General features: G+C 48.0%; 1 protein-coding gene across 1 annotated transcript in view; it reads right to left on the bottom strand.

Annotated features, from left to right (window-relative positions):
- The window catches only part of RERE (arginine-glutamic acid dipeptide repeats), a 160,570-nt gene extending 153,102 nt beyond the window's left edge, over positions 1-7,468 (bottom strand). The window contains exon 1 of the mRNA XM_026050957.1: positions 7,440-7,468. The gene's annotated coding sequence lies outside the window, so the exon portion shown is untranslated. The remainder of the gene's footprint in view (positions 1-7,439) is intronic.
- Positions 7,469-15,837: the final 8,369 nt, after the last annotated feature.

Raw genomic sequence — 15,837 nt, 5'->3', positions numbered from 1 at the left:
AAGAAGCCACTCCACACACAGGAAGTTTTGATGCTTTTAAGGAAACCTTTCTATTAAAGCTTCAAAACAGAAGGTCTAAGACCTAAGACTTACTGTTAGATTTGTGTCAGCAGAGATAAAAATCAACAGCAGTAGCATAGGGTCTCACACGTTGCTGGGCTCAGTCAAGCTGATCTGTTTGATACCGTTTTCATTTTATGTTTCCCTAATTACAAACACTTTGTTCTGTTTTACTCCAGATTAAGGTTCTGCGACAAGTTCTCAAGAAACTGGTTGAGCTGAAATGGCCTGTAGCCAGTATCAACTGGACACAGTGAAGAAGACGAGTAACACGCTGGCTTTTCAGCTGTCTTCAACTACCACTGCTATTTCCAGCCTTATCAGGAGTTTTTGTTTGTTCCAAGTACAAAGCACAAGGCACATAAAATGTGGAGCAGCTACAAGAAAGTTTTCATTAATAAAACCAGTAGGGCAGGACCCACGATTACATTTTGCAGGTTAATGTTCAAGAGAAGGTCAGGGGAGGGATTCCATTTTCCAAGAAAGACTATTGTTTGTAACGGGCAACACGCCAGACCGAGATGCATTAATGAAGATGACAACATTAAGGGGACTTTCAGTGTCTTTATGTCAGGATTACGTAACAACCCATGGAGATCTCACAGCCTTATACGTTGCATGGACATTACCAGATAACAATGGCTGCAAAGTAATGAGCCCACGTTATGTGAAAAACATTAAGTTATATAAAGGGAAAAAAACCTGATTACTGAGCACAGAAAAGGCATTATTAGGATGCAGTGGAACCCAGACACAGCAAAGCAGAGCACACAAAGAGAAGAAACATAAAGAGTAACCTTTATGTTTCTGTAACTAAAGCATAAAGTTTCCACATAAAAATTCTAGAAAACCTAAGTGGAAATTAAAATCAAGGGCACAAGGAAGCAATACGCCTCAAGTACCTTTAAAGCCTGGTGTATTCTGTATTAAAATACTGTGAGGAACCCAAAGGTGACTGGCAACAGCTTCATTCGCTCTCAAACTACTACAAATTTCACATTCACCAAGAGATATTTATAGAGACTCAAAAGCACATCCAGGCACCCAGAGAATGGACCTCATTGAGCTTTAAACAGAAAGCTTTTAAGACCTTCTCCAGAGTCCAGGGCTCCTTCACACACCACGGAATAACATATTGCTTTTCAAGAAAAATATTTAAGTGAGGTTCAAACTATGTTCCAACTAAACTATTTTGTAAAGAACACAATTTCATTAAAAGCAGACCCCGAGAGGGGGAGCTCCTGAGGCTCACACTGGTCACCAAAAACAGGTAACAGCAGGTGAAATCCCAGCGTCTCCATGGAGGATTATCAGAACCACAGAGAGGAAAAACAAACACACAAAAGCACCCCCAAAAAAGAACCCCCAAAAAAGGAAAATATAAGTTGAAGCAGCATCAGTTTCTACTGATCTTCCAAGGAACATCAGGCATATAGCAAAAATGTCATTTTTACAAGTCGCATTGTACAAGTCTTCTTTTATCGTACTAATTCACAGGAAGGCAATATTTTTTAAGATTACTAGACTACCTGCATCATTGTCTTTTCATCTACTGCAGCTCTACAGCATTTCAGAACTTGGCTCAAGGCATTCAAACAGGAGCCTTGACTATTTCAACAGGTCAGAACATAACCAGGACACTGCCAAAATTTTCTTTCAAGCACATACAGTAACACTGACTCGGTCTCTTTTTTTTTTATCCAAGTATTAATCAGCCTTTCATGCAGAAACATTCACCTCCCAACAACAGGAAAAGCCTGAGGAAAAGCCTCCCAACAACAAAAGACCCCAAACATCCTCTCCAATCCCCCCACAAAATAAAAAAAAAATAAAAAATAAAAATAAAAAAAAAGGGGGGGAGGGTGGTTTAAGAGATAAGCAACTCCCTTCAACTCAAAGTCTTCCGAGTCCAGAGCAAATCTTGAAAGCTGCAGGGGGAAACCTCTAGTTCTGTATTTGCTGTGAAGGTCCCCCCAGCACCACGAAGCAATGCTCTACAGAACCTTCTCACATGTCCAGTGCTACTTCGGAATTCAAAATAAAACTGAAAGTTTTGATTTACCGAGCACAGTGGTTGTTTCACCTAGTACAATTTCCTGGAGAAACCGAACCCGTAAAGCAAGTGGAGATCTCTGGTGCACTGTCACTTCCCTCCTGCAGATTCAGGTCATTTTCCCTATTAGCATGCATGAACGGTGAAGCCTTTAAATCAGGACAAGGAGAAAGAGGTATTTTAGCATCAACACCCTGTTTCCTAGTGCCTCGTGGTTCCTCCCGTTAGCAGGCTATGGTCACGTACGCATTTAAAAAAAAAAATCATAATTCTTAGACATTCAGACATTTAATAACTTTGATATCCTGCACAAATCTGATCCTGCAGCATCTGTAACAACACCCTACTGATTAATTATCAACCAAGCTTGCTTTTTCTTTTACTTTTTTAAACCAGGTAATAAGCCGGTTGCCTCTAATCCCTCTAAAATGAAAGGCACTAACAGAAGTTATCATACAAGAAGTTATCATACAAGACATTTGAGATCAAACAAGGTCCATCCGTTTTAAATTCTTCCAGTTTCCTAAAATGAATTACACTTCGACCTTCACACATCTTTAGACCAGCACCCCAGAACACTGCACTGAAATGCCTTGACACCCCAGATGTTGCATTGAAAAAACAAACACAAATAAGAAGCTGCTCACATACACATATACATTAGCACGAGGTGACAGAACTTCTTTTCCATTTTCTTTGGTCGTTTCCTGAGGAACAGAAGCCACTTCTCCCCCACCCCTGAATCCCCTGCCCTCTCATTACACATCAGTAACTCTTGGTTCCCGCTGTATTTCATCCAAGCCTGCCTCGACATTCATCCCGGTATTAGCCAACATTCCTGAAAGTTTTGTGCAAAGCAGCAGGTGGAGAGGAAGAACCTCTCTAATTAAATTCCCACAGAGTTTTGACCAGACAGAAGCTGCATTTTACATTTTGCTTGCCAGCCAGCTGGTCAATAGGCTCCTCCATGCCTCTTACTCATTCAACTATCATGAAGGACAGGGGAAAAAGAGGAAAGAATTGGGCACGAGGGGGGAGCGGGCAAGCTTCAGGGCTTGCAAGCTTTGTCTGCCACAAAAAAAACACAGGCTTCATTAGTCATGGTCATGATCTTTTCTTCTACGCTGTGTACACTACGGAAAAACAAGTAAGATTCATCATTACAAAACAGAAATCAAGTTACGTATTTGGAATAGATCAAAATTGACTCTCGATGCGCATGAACCAGTAACGGCAGGAGAACATTGTTTAATATACTCAGTAGGTTATATATTTAGATTGAATAAACCTTAAAAATAATGAGCACTTTCTTTCATTTACCTTGAGTTTTAAAACAACAGTCCACTAAATTCTCATTCATGTTCGGTAAGAGGAAGAACAGAGTCTACATTTTTCAACGCATTACCTGGCTTTAGATAACTCAGTTGTAAAACTTACTTTTGAATGCGTCAAATTTACATACTACCTAAGCTGTCCTACATTTTCATAACTGCATTTTTAACAGAATTAGAACGTCAAATACAAACACATGACGCACACCATTCACAGAACCACCACTAGGTTCGATGCAGCGCATTTCATGCGCACATTTCTAAGGATATATAAAAACAATCATTATGCATACAATGAAAATTGACGTTATTGATGTTAGCACCCAAGTTAGTTTCCCTTTTTGTTAGGTCAGCCTACCATTCAGTATGCTCAGTGAGCTAAACAGACATTTGTATTCACAAAAACCCCACAGAAACGGGAATAGTCAGCTAATATTTCGATCTGTTTGTTTTTTTCTCAGTGAGTTACAGCAATTCCTTGCCTCTGTAGAGTTCTAAATCAAAAGGAGCAGCGCAGTATTCATATCTTGTTTACGCCTTTGTTCGTACATCAGCCTCTCTCAAAAGAGCAGTTGGGCACAGCTACCAACATTATAAAAGCTCGTGTAAAATGCTGCTGGCAAGCCAACATAAAGAGCACAATGCTGCGTTGTAGATCCTGCTCCCAAACACCTCCTATCACTCCTCGAGAAAAGGGCCCAGATTTTCCTCCTAGCAGCTCGCTGGCAACATCATTCCCGAATTCCACGCTTGCCTCCTCCAATGCCTCCCATGCCAACTTCTCGCACCTCCTGATTCACCCATTGCAATAGAGCAATGTTAAAAAAAAAAAAAAAAAAAAATCATTGGAATACAAGCACACTCCCAATTAAAAAAGAAAAATGATCATTCACGTACAACTCCCTGCTCCTCCATCTGCCTTTTTGATTATTTTTCTTCTTTTGCTGGGAGGATAGAACTCTATGCATGAACTCTAAGGATCCTAGGAATCTAGTTCCTACAAGCCCTCTTTGTTCCAAAAACACTCTAGCTACTGCTAATACACTGCTCTGCCATTATACACTATTAAAACAGTTATTTTAAAGCCCTTTGTTCAAGTGCCTATTCCATGAATTTCCAAGCTTACTCTGCACAAGTATAGGTTGATGGACAATACTCCTGCTATAGTCTACATGCATACCCCAAAAGCAATGTTTCACCATTCGCTAGTCCTGCTGTACCACAACTAGTTAACGTACAACTTGGGAATCTCTCAGAAAGGCATTTCAAAAAGCTAGTCCACTGATGTCTCGTTAGAGATTATAACTAGACTACACACTATGAACATTGAGAATTCCATTTTTTAAATGGTTTATTCCTACCCAACCATCCTCTTGGAATTTATATAGCTGTCAAGTGTCTGCTCACTCAGCTCATTTCAGGACTAGTTCATAAATAATTGTCTTCCAATTGTCATTATTTTTATTAAACTATACATTTATTGAAGGAAAATGCAAGCCCTATTTTCATACGCCAGGGTGTAGAATGTATGTTACTGACACAGTGTCCTTAAATATGGCAGATAATGAAATCAAAGCCGCCCCCAGGCAATCTTAGCATATGAACAGCTCAGCTGAGAAGATAACACAGGTTCTGCTGTGCTATTACACAGCCGGCAACACACGCCTGCAAAATTCTATACACTCATAGCACGTTTTTGCCTCCCACTCCCAGAAGTGAAATAACATCTTTATGGGTGAAATAACCACTCAGTGTGGCTAGAACAATGATGCATTTTGCACTGAGGATGCTAAGTTCACAAGTAACATGCTTATTAAAAACAAAAATCAATTAGTAAACTGCAACAGCAGAATGCTGTTGTTCTCATCTAAGCTGTAATCAGCATTAAGAATCACACACACCATCTCTCTCTGCATTTGTGAATGTTATTGATTGTGCCCTTTGCTGCAGCAGCTCAAAATCTATTCCCACGGGTCCATGGCATGAACCTCTGCGCACACACACAAAGCAAAACAGCCAAAAAACACTACAGTAACAGCAACTCTTAGATGCAAAGAAGTCACCCTTCTTTAATCCAGCTACCTAATTACTGCTTAAGGCAGACTTGGCTCTCCTAACTCCACTTTCCTTTCCTCCCTACGTGCTAAATAAAGATAAATAAATTACTACCTTGTGCTCAGGGACAGCCAAGGTTTTGCTGGGCTGATGAGCAATCTCCTCGGTTGCTTCATAGCACAAATGCACATGCCCCAGGAATCAGAAAGCCACAAGCCACAGAGAGGAAGCACAAGCATTTTACTGTACTTCTCTGAACTCAAAATGTAGCTTTTGTGCCCAACCTACGACCGCCAGCTGCACTGAAGCTATGCTAGTGATAGAACTGTGTTAAAAGCAAAATCAAGGCAGATGCAATCACTACACAGGTGACAAAACCGAGGAACTCTTTTGCCCCATGTATACGTTAAAAGCTCTTAAAGAACCCCAATGTGGAAGTCCCCTGTTTCAGCCAATGCTACAGCATTAAACTACAGCAGTCGCTGCTCCTGCTCTTAGTTCACTTTTTCCAAAAGATCTAAGAGACATTTTTCCCTAATGCACATGTGTTATTTTTCTTCCCCTTCTACCTACCTCAATACCTGCAGCTAGCTGCAGTTACCAGCGAGCTCTCTGAGACTTTAGCCACCTCCATCTACAGAGCAGCCCAGTCCCAGTGCAGCAGCTCACAACACACTGCAATTGTTTCTACAGACACCACTGTAAAAACAAAACCATTAAACAGTCATCAAGAACGGAAACCATGCCCACCTTAAAGTCACCTTTTAACCTCTGCACACTTCCTTTTACTCACTTGCCATCCGGGCGCGTTAATCTCAAGTATTCTCCCTTGACAGTGGCTCTCCTTGCATGCAAACCCCAGACCTAAACCCCCAGTGCTGATAATACAGCAGTCAAATAAAGGGTCTTACTTATTCATTTATTTTATTCCAGGAAGGAAGTGGATAAGGGTGGAAAAGTTGCGATGGGATCAGGAGAGCATCCCTTGGAGCCTCACTTCGCACTCCTGCTTTACAGGCGGAGAATGGCAGGGGCAGAGAGGGGACAAGATGAGGCAAGAACAACGTTTTGCTGCCCTTTAGCTCCAGATTCACTCTTTGGCCTCTTGGCAAGGTTAGGGAGAGGTCACCCTGGAGAAGATGGGAAGGGGCAGGAGCAGGAGGCGTCGGGGGCTGCTCCGTCCGTGGGTGCCCGGGCCCGAGGCGCCGGACACGCTCCCGACACGGGCAAGAACAATGAGCTCCCCAGGCCGTGCATTGTGCGCGCCCGCTCCCGCGCGCCGAAAAACGGCAGGAAACGCCAAAAACCACCGGGGGCCACCCCGAGCGACCCCGACCCACAGGACAAGCGGCGAGGAGCCAGGGCAAGATATTTAACAGCAGCCTTTAACAGAAATGCCTTTATTATCGCGCAGAGGCGCCTCCTCCCGCCGCCGCGGGCTCCAGCGCTGTACACAAAACAAGCGCCTCTCTGTTAGCGCTGGATGCGAAGCTCAGCATTTGACACGTGCACCTTCCACAACCAGCCGCTATTTATTAAGGACGCTGCTGGTTTTTATCCATTTCTTAATGGGAATGGGAGGAGGGCAGCGCGCTTTGACCGCGGCCCTCGGGGCCCTCCCTGGAGGCATCGCCCCCGCCGAGGGGAACCCGCGGCCCCGCTGCGCGCAACCCAAACCAACCCCGGCGAGGGGGGGAACCGCGAGAACGGCTGCGCCCGGGGACAAAAAATTAGAAATAAATAAAAATAAATAACGGATCAAAAACAAGCGCGGGCAGCGCGTTAAGCGGTGAAATAAATAAATAAATAAAGGGGCACCCCGACACCGCCCCCCTTTGTGCGCGCCGAGCGGCTCCGGCCCCCCCGCGCGCGCCGAGCGCGTCCCCCACGCGGAGCCTCCGCGAGGGGCCGCGAGGCGGCGGCGGCGGGCGCGCACCCACCTCGGGCGGCGCTACAGCATCGGCGGCGGCGGCGGCTCCCCTCGGTGCCGGGCAAGGCGGCGGGCAGGGCCGGGCGGGCGGGCAGGGCCGGGCGGGCGCGGTGCCTCAGCGGCGGGCGGCCAGGGGCATGGCGGGGCGGGCGGGCGGCGGGGCGGGCTGTGGCGCGGGGCGCTGCTCCCCTCACACCGAGCGCACGCACGCACGCACGGCACGCACCGAATGGGCACCCAGCAACGCAGCCGGGCCGCGCCCGCATGCCAGTATGCGGCCTCGCCATTGGAGCGGCCGCCGCGCCACGTGACGCCGCGGGCGCACGGGGCCAATGGGAGCAGTGGATGGAAGTGATTTAAAAGAATAGGGGGAAGGCGGAGGGAGGGGGGGGGGAGTGGGCGGGCAGGGCCGCGACGCGCCGTGAGGGGCGGCACGAGGGGCCCGGCGCGGCCGAGGCCTCTCCCCCCGCGGCCGGGCGGGCGCTTCCCGCCGGGACCCCGTTCCCGTGGAAAGGTAGTTCATTCAGATGAGCGCCTGGAGGAGCCCAGCAGAAACGCCCGACACAGCCATTTTGGAGCAGCGGTTGGTTCAGGAGTGGTGCTTAAAGCATTTCCTCAGCAAAATCACCCGTCTTCCTGCGACTGGTGACAAACAAAGCAGCTGAACGTGTCCTGAAATCTTCTACCAGCCAAATGGTGCAAGATTCAGTCAACACGAGAAGGATCAAGGAAGATCTGAACGCTGCACAGGAAGATCATTGCCCCTCGGCCTGATGACAGCAGATTTTCTTGGTCCGCTGCCCACTGGAGAGATTGATGATGGAATGACTGAGCACATCCCGCATGTAAAACGCTCTATTTACATATGGATTGCCTATATGAGGTGCTAGCAGGCCTCTAACAAGGCGGTCTCCGACACGCTTGCAGCGTTTTGCGTGCCTAGCCCTGGGCGCTCCTGGGAGGTGCAGAAGTGCTGATGCAGAGAAAGGCTAATTGGTTAAATCCACAAAGAGACTTGCACACTAACGTGCCGTGTAAGGCACCTACACACAAAATGGTAATCCTCCAAATCCCAGGCCCTACCGCTGCCTGTTCCTAACGCTCTGGTGCAGCTAAATTTCTGCTCCCCAAGCGCCCTGGCTACCAAGTGCTGCTTCTGCCGGCGTCTGGACACGATCACGATGTCACGATCACCCCGAAGGGCACAGCCACCCACGGCTGCTCACCCCCCAGCGCCGGGGCTGCGGGCGCCGCACGACACACAGGGCCCCTGCAGCGGCTGCCCCTGCGCGTCCTTTGGCCTCAGGCTCCCAAAACACCTCCGCATGCGACCTGCGTTTGGGGCCGGATGGACTCCGTGGGCTGCTCCTGCCTCGCCCCTCTTCCCAGAGCCCATCCCGAGCTGTTCCCCTCAGCTCCCTCAGGCACCACGTCCCGTCGTGCCCGTCACCCTTTCTGCATGCACTGAGGCTCAAGGCAGGACAGCCACTACCACCGTTCAGCATTTTCTTATTCACATGTTACAGGGGAAAAAAAAATCACACTGTGTTTTGTCTGTTACCCTTCCACAATCCAAACCAGGCATCTTCCTTTAAAAAAAAAAAAAAGTGGCAAAATACCACTTAGTGACTGGACGGAAAGCAGACAGTGATGCACCAGGGAAATCACTTTCAGACAAAATAGGTCACCGTTGTGTGAACAGAGTTAACGTCTTTCATCACAACCCTGACTGCGCTGCCAACTCCAGATAACGTTCATGTGGGTGTGAGAAGGTGGCTGCAGTGCAGCCAGCAAACCTTAGAAACAGTCTGGAAGGGAAGAAACACATTTACATAATAATGATGCAAAGCATTTCTGGGTTTATGAGTGCAATGCCAGAAGAATTCTTACCCAGGGTAAAGGAGGATGCTGCAAACAACTTTTGTCTCCTTTCAGATGCTGAGCTGTGTTCTGCTCGTGCATAAAACTTTTTTGACACCTCCCTTTTGCTGCAGAGTTTACTGTCAGTGGCTGTAGAGACCATGCACTTATCTGCTCAGTCAGCAGCCGTGGAGGTTTATTACATGGATAATTGACTTAGTTCTGGCCTGAATTGTTTTTTCTTTGCAGCTTTAGATAACATTTTTTTTTTCTCCTTCTTTTAGCCCTTGCATCTATTACAGGACACATAACAAACGTGTATGTAGGTTTAATTACCTCTTTTCAGAAGTGTTTCAACATTATTGTTTTCAAATTAGCACTGTTTTTGCTAAGTAAATAAAAACCTATGACAAAAACAAGTAGGAACTGGCAAGTCAAAACCCACCAGTTTTGGGATTTCTGCAAACACCACTTCAGCCCAAGCAGTTAAACTAAGAGAGAAAATTTTTATTCTACCATCATGAAATTACAAACCAGCCCTTGACCATGACAGATGAGTCAGGTTCCAACCTCAGCAATGCAGTAAAAACTGAGCTCTAATGAAACGGGCAAATGTCAATACAGCGATTAGCTTGGAAGATAATATTCTGAGAGGCTTTTAGAGATGACCTAACTCCACTCACAAAAAACGGATTATATTCTTCCCTTCCCTTCCTGATATCTGAAAATCTACCCTTTAAATTAACATGGTTTGCTGCGGGTGTTTGGTGTTTTGTTTGCTGTAGAAATCCAGGAAACGTAGGAATTTCAAATCTCATTGTCACACACGTTACTAGAGATGTCTCTAGAGGTGTCACAGCACTCGAAGGACAATGCACGGGAGGGACGCAAGCCCATCCCAGACACAATTATCTCTATTTAAAATAGGCTGTGCGGGTTGCAGGGAAAGCAAAGGGGATGTAAATTAGATTTAAATCAGTTGGAGCATATTCACGCACAGTCAAGTGCACACAAATTTACAACAGTGCAACAAAATCTGTTCAAAAGGACCCTTTTGTTCATTCCTCTGATGCAATCTGGACTGGAGAAATGGATTGAAATTGCTGTTTTTTTGCAGTTGGTCCTGCTAGGAAATGATACATGTGCAGCCTGGCCAGTCATGCCGCCTGTTCCACAAATACAAGGTCTTTGGGGCAGAAACTAGAGCCTTGATCCAGGAAAAAAAAGCCCTGAATATGGATGAACTACTGAATTGGGAACTGTGGCTTTCTCGGGCTTTGTTGAAGCACTTACTACCGTAACAAGTGACAGAGCGTTTCCCAAATATTTGTGTGCTGGAAAAAGAGCGAGCTGTAAACAAACTGCTTAAACTCTGTGCTTCCCACGGAGCTCCAGGGCCTGCCCTGGCTAATGCAGCAGCCCTGCCTGCTCCATGCTCCGTCTTGGAAACATCCCCGTGGAAAGGAAGACCGGAACACGGGATATCAAAGAAAGATGCAGCAGAACTCGACGTCCTCCAAGGCAGATCCCACATTGGGTGGCACGGCCAGCTCTGTCGTCAAAAGGAGATTAAAAGGCCAATAACACCCAAATCCAGGCACCTGAGCATGGCAAAGTCAGCACCAGAGCTTTCAGAAGCACCTTGAGGCCCGTGAATAGCGCCCAGGGATGCCTGTGTGTCCGTATGTCTCTGGACACATGGAGATGCAGCCCTGCTCACAGATGCTGTGCTCCCTGCTGCGCTGGTAACACTGTTCGCAGGGCTTAAAAACCACCCGAGGGGGATTTGAATTACAATAATTCCAGCAATCGAGTCACCAGTACAACGGGGAGGTTGTCAAACCGCCAGCGAAGCACCAGGAGTCGTTGAGCAAGGTCGAGGGAGATGACGGGAGCACTTGAAGCCAGCACGTTGCACAGCTCCTTTTGGAGCAACTTAATTCTGTTTTATGAAGGTATTTATCTGCAGGAGTGTCTAGGTCATAGGATGCAAAAAGAAAGAAAAAAGGGAAACAAATGACCAAGCAGATGGGCGAGAGCAACAAGGTGTCACCTCTGCACAGTGACCGCGATCCTGAGAGCCATGAGCTCTTCTGTCTCCTCATCCCGTCATTTCCCTTGGGATGCCACCTGCCTGCTGCAGGGCTCTGCTCTCAGTGGCACAGGGCACATTCACACCCAGCCTATGGCTTGGTGGCTCTTGCAGCACCTCTTACATCAGGCCAGGCCCCCTTTGGACCCCTTTTCAGGGGGTCTAAAGCAGCAGCTCGTCGGTACGATGCCATCAGGAGAGCTTTGCCACAAAGTTCTGAAGCACCCCAGAAATGTTAAGTATTAGAAAGCAATTTCCCCAGGAAAAAAAAGTTTCTTTGTTTTTCCCCCTCCTTTCAAGGTTTTCTATTTCCCCAGCTCACACCATTTCCTGGCGGGTTCTGCATAATGAATATTAGCACAGGTTGGTTACCACAGCGTTGAGAGAGACTCATTTATCAAAGCCCGGGATGTGCACGGTGCAAAGGAGGAAAAAAAAAACCCTTTGAAAGAGAACAAAAAATGTCAGCCCGAACAATCAGGGCTCTCATTTCCGTGGACTTGGGCATGTTCCAGCGCACGCAGCGAGAACACAGAACGGCCATTCGCAGCGCGCGGGACGGCTCCAACGGGAGGGCCGGGCACCTTGAAAGCGGCCGGGGCCGAAGCTGCAAACGAGCAACGACGGCCCCTCGTTGACTGCGTCACCCCTTAACGCTTATTCCCAAATCCCATTTACACCTCGGGGTGCTGCAGGGTAAATTGTTCTATGATTTAGTGTTTTTACCGTGTCTGATAAATAAAAAATGCGGGATGCAGAACAGCCCTTAGATAAAAATGAATTGAAAGCTGTGCTGCCAAACCAAATACTACAGAAAGGAGCTTAAATTGTGCCGCTTCTTTTCCTTTTATGTCAGCACTACACGACCGCTTCGCTTTCAAGTATCGCAGCCTTAGATGTAAGAGGCAGCAGCCAGTGGACATCAAGAAACAGCCAAGCACGTGGACATTGCACAAACACATGGGCGCTTCAGATCTCTCGATATCCACACGCAAAAAGAGGGGAAAAAGACTTCAAAACACGACACTTCTTCCCAACAGAACAGTGAGCTTTGCACGTCTCGTCCTGAGGTGCACGCAGCAAGGCACCTTGTGCAAGCCCACGCTGGTGAGTCTTGAAGGGGAAACACTTCTACCTTCCCGTAAATTCTTGGATTTTGGCAAAAGGGCTTCTCTGCCACCCACCAGCCCAACGTGGGCCAAACCAGCCCCTTCCTGTATCACTATCACCAGAGTGCACAGGGAAGGAGGGAGATGGATTCACTTCAGATTCGCATTTGGAGCCTTCCCACTGCAGACCTGCTCCTGCAGAAGGAGGTTCCTGGCTCTCCCCTTCCCGTTGTAGCTGCCCTCTCCCCGCAGGGCAGTGCTGATACCTTTGATGACATGCTGGAATGTACTTTTTCATCCAGCCAGACTGTAACGGCGGCTTCTGGCTTTAAAATCCCTGAATACCAATGACCTTGGCTGCTCCTGGACGTCTCTGATCAGAGGCGGGCTGATATTTACTGGGTCAGTTCAATGAACGTCTGTCCCACCACTCCAAATAAGCAAGCGAGGGTCAGGTCCTCATAAGCTGCCAAACGCAGAGCCCCCGCGCTGTGTCTCACTGCATGAAAACCAGCTTTGCTGGGGAGCAGATCAAAACAGGCGTTTCGCAAGGCGAGCCAGGGCCCATGAGCTCGGCCCTGGCTGGTTCCACACAACTGCCGTTATTCAAGAGCTTTCTGCAAAGCGCGGGGCAGGGAGAGCAAGCAGGTAGTGACTGACTGCTTTAGGACGCTGGTGACTTAATGAGGGACACGGTTTGCTTGCTGGTGGTTTGGGAGGATTTCTCATCGCTGCCCAAAACCCCTTCCCGGGCAGTGCAGGATCCCACTGCCTTGGGATGGTCCCTGTCCTCTCTGAGGAAGCCCAGAGGTTGCATCCATCCCCACGGGCTCAGGGAGGAAGGGAGGAGCACAAGCTCTTGCATTTACCCTCACACCTCCCATGGCTCTTATGGACAGGGAAATCGCCTCACCATGAGGTGGATTGCTTTCTGAGGGTAGGACCAAGGCACCGTGCCCCAAATCCTGCCTCGAAAGGTAGCGCGGGGGCAGCCGGAGCCACGGGGCAGGCACGGCTCCATAACGTCTAGGAGGAAGCCAAACCTCGCACCCCCAGCTTCCCATCTGCTCCACGGGGATGACAAGGGGCCTTTTGTCTAGCTTTGCAGCAGAGACTGTATGAGACTGAAACGTCAGAGCATTAGAGGGAAATGAGTCCTAGGAGCAGCCTGGGCTACAAAGCAGAGATGCTCCCTCTGCAAGCCTGGAAACAGAGCCAATGGGTAACGAGAGAGCCTTCCCACCCCTGGCTCCATTATGTGGCCTCTTACCTGAATAGCTCCCCGAAGTGCCACCTGCCTCTCCTCCGTGCTCATCACTCATCTCCTGCGCCCGCTCCTCACTTCAGAGCTGCTTTTAAACTTGTCTGCTATTCTCAAATAGCCTCCTAGGTCGCGCTTGCAAAGTTGATGCCTCCTCCTGCTCCAAAGAGTCAGCAATCTCACAGATTATTACAGCAATGAAGACACTGGCTGTGCTGCGTTTGCACTGCTACAAACGGGGCCTTTGAGCAGGAATCTGGGGGGACAGGACAGAAAAGCAAGGAGCACCAGGGCAGGATTCAGACCTCATGAAGAAAATGCATCTTTGCACCTTTCTAGCATTACAGCCTTTGGGGTTTGATTTTCTGCAAGCCAGTGGTGTTCCTTATTCACATACAGTTTCACTCATCTTCCTTTCACAAGCTCCTGTCTTTCAGTACTTATCGACCTCAGTTTCTTCTGCTCTTCTGGAGGTAGCTCAGACTCCTTGCAAGGCTCTTGTCTCTGAGGCAGAGCCACCTGGCATCCTCCACAGCAGGGAGCAGCTGCTGATCCAGTGCAAACACTTCCTGGAAGGGGAATTGGATCGTTCAATAGCTCTGGATTGACAGGACGGAGCGTGCCCAGGCCTGGCCCTGCAGGACAGGCTGTACCATTAAGCAATGAGAAACCGCAGCTTTTGACCGCACCATCCCCTAATCCCAACGTTTTGTGGGCACTTTCCGGGCATTAAAGGACAACACATCCAGTAGTTGCACCCAGAACAGTCCCCTATCACACACTGACAACAAACTGTGAGCAGTAGTGAATTAACGATGCCCAGGCTTCCCTTCTGGTCCCGCTAACCTGCAGAAGAGCAGACTCCCCTTCTGCACAAAGGAGATGCCACTCGCCTTGTTTTGCCCCTGCAGCTACACGCTGCTCACCCTGCTGCCATGGAGGGTTTTGTCAGTGTGCAGTGACCAGGGACAGGGGGGTCTCGGCTCCTTTTTCACACTTTCTCCCACTTAATCAAAAGAGAAATCTCCAGGTGTAAACACAGAGGCCCAGATAAGGTGAGAACTGCCTTCACTTGCTGAAGCACCCAGTGAAAAAGGGCTATAACTATTGCTTCCTAAAGTGGTTGTGCTAAAGAGCTTTCTAACCCGTTTTGCATATATTAAAAGCTTGCCTCTTTGACAGAGGAAGAAAAATCCCTTGATAGGATTTGTGTGTAATTAGCTGGTTTATTCATTTAACAGGCCTAATTCAGAGATCAGCAATGTGTGAAAAGTGCAGCCGGTTCCAAATCTGCCTGGAGCACGACCAGCTCAGCCCCAGGCCTTACGAAAGGACAAGTTTAGGTGAAGGAGGCACTTACCATGTGCTGGGGAATCCACTATTCATAGCAACACTCCCCTCGTGAGGGGTTTGACAGAGGAGATGAGTCTCCTAAGAGGAAAGTTTCCCAACCATCCAAGCAAGGCAGCATGTTTTCATTGTGCCGGCACTGATTTGGCCAGGAGGTTTGTCTCTGTGAGCACCTCTGCCTGCGTTTGTTTTCAAATCCCGACACTGGATACTCTGCAAAACACACCTGGATCCAAATGTACTCACAGGTAACAGGAATTCATCATTCTCTGTATTTTGGGTGGGAGCAGCTAACATAACAGGCCAGTTCCCCTGGCAGTTTGGGGCTTTAGCCTTTCGCACCAGGGCCACTCGTATCCCAAGACTCACAGCACTGAACAAGGCCCATTATTTTCCTGCCATTAGTAAAGACACCAAAATATCCTTATTTCCCATGAGGAGCATTAAGCATTTTTAACAATGCAATTTCCCTAGTCTTTACAAAAGGCAGCTACCCTAGAAGTGCCTCAGTCTAACAACAGATGAGCCCTTCCAATTAAACTGTATGTACATCAATGGATGCTACAGGAGCCACAGTCCTGTGTGTGCTAAACCCCTCCCGAGCTACTGCTCCTGCTCAGGTTGGATAGTCCCAGTATCCCACAACTCACAAATACCCCACTCCTGGCTTTATTCATTATGGAGCAGTGTCAGATCTCATCCTCCGAGATGAGCATGGTAGTACAGGTTTATTCAG

Source organism: Nothoprocta perdicaria, unplaced genomic scaffold, assembly GCF_003342845.1.
Source record: "Nothoprocta perdicaria isolate Ctin4 unplaced genomic scaffold, notPer1 scaffold_72, whole genome shotgun sequence".
NCBI classification, from domain to species: domain Eukaryota; kingdom Metazoa; phylum Chordata; class Aves; order Tinamiformes; family Tinamidae; genus Nothoprocta; species Nothoprocta perdicaria.
The sequence above is the reverse complement of the archived record's forward strand: the minus strand, read 5'-3'. Positions and strand labels throughout refer to the sequence as shown.